Source organism: Athene cunicularia (genome assembly GCF_003259725.1).
Source record: "Athene cunicularia isolate RWA chromosome 1 unlocalized genomic scaffold, athCun1 chr1_part2, whole genome shotgun sequence".
In the NCBI taxonomy this organism is placed as follows: domain Eukaryota; kingdom Metazoa; phylum Chordata; class Aves; order Strigiformes; family Strigidae; genus Athene; species Athene cunicularia.
Window position 1 is genome coordinate 30,318,737 of NW_020799092.1, and position 5,028 is coordinate 30,323,764.

Consider the following 5,028-nt stretch of genomic DNA (forward strand, 5'->3'; position numbering starts at 1 on the left):
GGAGGCTTTCTCCAATGTTATAGGAAAACCAACCAACCAACCATAACCAAACCAACCTCTACAAAAAATACAGACTGAGATACTTCATATTTTAGTCCTGTTACTACTGTGCAAAAGCAAAGGAAGTGTTTGTATTGGTCAGATGAGATTTAGGCTGTCTTTAAGGGGAACACCTTATGTTATGGACCCTTGTACATCCAGAGCAGCAAAGGCAGTTACCCAGTTTTGCAACACTGGAATTGAGAGTTACTGCTTTCCTGTCCATCGTCTTAGCAGCTGTCAATCTGGGGTGTAGTGAAAGCTTGTTGGGAATTTTCAGTTGGGATAGTCAGTTAAGACCATAACAAGGTCTTACAACTGTCAGTCTTCTTTGGAACAAAATGCTGTCTGCGAGTGTTGTCTTGCTTTTCTTGTGGTTTTTTTTGTTCAGGGGAGTATGAATGTAACACTTCTGGGAGGTGTATTTGTATTGTGAGAGTGGCATGTTCTGCTTCCCTGCCTGGGTTGGGCTAACCTTGCTTAACAAAACTGCCTTCTGGAGGAGTGTGGTTCAAATTATGAATATGAACAAGCTTTCTTAATGCATAAAAAGCAAATTTTGTATGTTTTTACTACAGATAATTTTTCAGTTATGGTAAAAGGAGTATTAATCACAGTTATAAAGGGAATATCGTATTATGTCTGTGTATCCTCCCTTTATAATAGCAGAGAAAATATATCTCATGAAAATATAGTTAACATTTTCCCAATATTTAAAATATTTGATATAATTATGATACTGCAAGTATTCTTCTCTGACTTTAACATTACATAGAGACATATTAGTCTAACTGGGTTCTTCTCTCAAAATATTCCATTGTCCTGCATTTCTTGGACTTTTCTGAAGAGGATTGATTTTTCACATCACTTTTGAAGCTAGTATATATAATAAAGAAATGGTTTTCAACCTTTATTTTCTACCTAGTGTTAATGCATGCGAGGAAATGTATTTAATACTATTGCTTTTTTGTTCTCTTCTGTTCTCTATATAAACCCCCTTTTTTGAATACTTACTGTCCTTTCTGATGTAATTTAGTTTTTGAGTTCTTCCTGATGAGAGGTAGCTATATGTCACTTACATGCCATGCTGAAAAGTACTGGCTAAGAAGAGCTTAGGTCATGAACAAGATTCTCTGATCTTTCTCATAGGCAGGTGTAAGGCAGGGGCTGTTTTGGAAAGCAGGACATGACTCTGCAGTCATATAAAGGGGTTATGAAAAGCTCGATAGTATCGATGAAGAAATATTAACAGTAATGTCATTAGGAGAGAGGGATGTTTATCTTTTAATGAAACCAATTATCCAGCCATCAGCTTTTTATGCATGTAATATCCATTCTTTAGGTTTTCTATTTTGTGTTAGGAGCTCTTAAATTTTTGTTTGAAAGTTCTAAATGTATATCCTGACATGCTGTATCCCATATGTGATCAGGACTTGCCTTTGGGAGCTGAGTGTATAGGGAACTAAAAAGACTGCTGGAAGCACCAATAATACCGTCATTGTGGCCTAGGAAAACTGCTTTTTATGAGAGCCTGGACTGTTTTAAATTTTAACTTTCTATATTTCGCTTTGCATTGAAAAGTAAGTGTTAAAATACAATGCTTTTTAAAGACTGACAATTTTTTTTCAAATGTGCTCCAGAGGTCATGGGTCAACCTGTAATGTGTACAAGGTATCACTCACTGATTGTTCCAGCATGGTTCAGCAAGGTCAAGGTGTTCAAGTGCTTTAGAGATCTTAAGAGCATTTATCACACTCAATACTCACCTCTAGAAGACATGATATATTACCATGCAACCTGTGATATGATAGCGCTTCCTGCAAACCAGAAGTGTTTATTTCATAACTTTCCAGGCTAGTTTGTTGCCTCAGGTTGAACTGTTGTTCAACTGACTGATACCCATTCAAGGTAAATTTCATCCTCAGGCAAGTGTCCTACTGCTCCATTAAGTTTACAGATATGTCCTTTTCCACATGACAAAGGTTGTTGTGGTTTGAACTGAGATGGTAGCAATACACCACATAGCCAGTCTCTTACTTCCCCCCCCCCCGCTCTCCCTGGTGAAATAGGGGAGGGACAAAAAAAGGGGAGAAATTGTAGGTTGAATAAAACAAACAATTTAGTAACAAAACAACAGTAACAACTGGAAGTCCAAACACATATTACACAACATAATTGCTCACTACCTGACGACTAGTATGCAGCCTGCCCCCAGCAGCAATCCCGACCACATGAAAGATCCCGCTGTGCCAATCGGAAAAAAGTAACTGAGAGAGCACGTCTCCTTTATACACTGAGCATGACATCACATGATATGGAATACTCCAATGACTGATCCTGGCCTGCACCTCCAGTTGTGCTCCCTCTCAGCCCAAAGAAAGTTAAATCTATCCTGGCTGGAACCAGGAAAGTGTCCACCCCTTATTCCATACCACTGACATCATGCTCAGGTTCAAATACAGTCTAAGGAATCACCACCCCTCTCATATCATTCCCTTAGTCTATGGATCATCCTTCCAAAATGTCTACTGAGTTCATTTAGTCCATAACTTTGGGTTCCATCTGTCATGACAGTCTTTAAGGCTGGAGGAATGAGGTGGAGTTGGCTCAGTCCGTGAAGCAGAAGGCTTTGGATGTGGCAGGAGGATGTTGCGGGCCACCATTTGCAATAACAGAGTTATTTGACAGTTCAATTCAGTGGCTATTTTCACCTAAAATAAAATCCCCTTGAGGCACACATCGGAATTCTCCATCCTTCTGCATTACCCACCAAGTGCACCCAGGTCCCTGCACAAAACTAATCCCACGCATGGGTTGACCTTTACCCAATGCAGGAGTAACCCAGACTGTCTTCCCCATCATATTTTTAATACAGACTATGGGGGCTTTTTCCCCATCTACTGTATGTAGGAGGTTTGATTGAGCAGGGCCAGTTTGCTTGACAGATCCTCTGGTATTGACTAACCAGGTGGCTTTTGCTAAATGCACCTCCCAGTGTTTGAAAGTTCCACCACCCATTGCTCTCAGTGTAGTTTTTAGCAACCCATTGTAATGCTCAATTTTCCCAGACACTGGTGCATGGTAGGGAATGTGATATATCCACTCAATACCATGTTCTTCAGCCCAAGGGTCTAGCAGGTTGTTTTGGAAATGTGTCCCATGACCTAACTCAATCCTTTTTGGCATGTCATGCCACCATAAGACTTTCTTCTCAAGGCTTAAAGTGGTGTTCCAGGCAGTGGCAAGGGACACGGCATAAGTTTCTACCCTTGTAAGTGCATAGTGTTTGCCATGCCGAGTTTGTGGGGGTGTGATATAATCAATCTGCCAGGTCTCGCCATATTTACATTTTGACCATCGTCCTCCATTCCAAATGAGCCTTAACCGTTTGTCTTGCTTGATCGTAGGACATGTCTCACATTCATGGATTACCTCTACAACAGCAGCCATGGTCACAAGCCCATCTCTTGTTGCATCTCTTCCCTGATGGCCTGAGGAGTCACGGGCCCAGTGAGTCATAAATTGTTCACCCTTATGTTGCCAGTCCAGATCTACTTGAGCCACCTTAATCTTAGCAGCCTGATCTGGCTGTTGGTTGTTCTGATGTTCTTCAGTGGCCCAGCTCTTGGGTCTACATGAGGTACTTTCATAACCAGATTCTCTACCCAAGCAGCAATATCTTACCATAATTCAGCAGCCCAGATGTATTTGACTCTCGCTGCCAGTTGCTCCGTTTCCACTGCTGTAACCACCCCCACAGCGCATTTTCCACCATCCATGAGTCAGTATAGAGACAGAGCACTGGCCACTTTTCTCACTCAGCAATATTCAAGGCCAGCTGGATGCCTTCCACCTCTGCGAGCTGACTTGATTCACCTTCTCCTTCAGCAGCTTCAGTGACCTGTTGTGTGGGGCTCCACATAGCTGCCTTCCACCTTTGATGTTTCCCCACAATGTGACAGGACCCATTAGTAAACAGGGCATATCACTTCTCATTTTCCAGTAGTTTATTATATGGTGGGGCCTCTTCAGCACGTGTCACCTCTTCCTCTGGTGCCATTCCAAAAATCTTTGCCTTCTGGCCAATTTGTGATCACTTCCAGTATTCCTGGATGGCTGGGGCTCCCTGTTCCGAGCCTGCTGTATGATTAATGCAACCCATTTACTCCATGTAGCATCAGTTGCATGGTGTGTAGAGGGGACTCTCCCTTTGAACACCCAGCCCAGCACTGGCAGTCGGGGTGCCAGGAGGAGCTGTGCTTCAGTCTCAATCACCTCTGAATTAGCTCGGACTCTTTCATATGCTGCCAATATCTCCTTTTCAGTTGGACTATAGCGGGCCTCAGATCCTCTGCATCCCTGACTCCAAAACCCCAGGGGCTGACCCCAAGTCTCCCCTGATACCCTCTGCCAGGTAGGGCCATTCTTCCCAGCTGCAGTGTAGAGCACATTTTTTTGACATCTTGTCCTGTCCGAACTGGCCCGAGGGTTAAGTGCATGGACTATTTCCTATTTAATTTGTTCAAATCTTGTTGTGGCTCTGGGCCCCATATAAAACCATTCTTTTTCTGGGTCACTTGATAGAGGGCTGACAATCTGACTGTGATTTGGAGTGTGCAATCTCCAGAAACCCACAATGCCTAAGAAATCTTGTGTTTCCTTTTTGTTGGTGGGGACATAGCTGTTATTTTGTTAATCACCTCAATTGGAGTCTGACGATGCCCATCTTTCCATTTTACTCCTAAAATCTGAATCTCCTGTGCTGGTCCCTTTTGGTATTTTCACTGCTGCACTGCAGCAGTAGGGGACTGGCAGTATCTGCTGCAGTTTGCTCTGGACTTGGTTTGCAGAGCCTGTGATGAAACTGTGCTCTGAAGCCCCTGAGGAATGGTGTTCCCAGAACTGCTTTTTAAAGCAGATACAGTGAGAAATATTGGATAAAGTTGTGTGTCCAGCACTTTTTAGAAGTGCTTTTTAAAATAATTATTA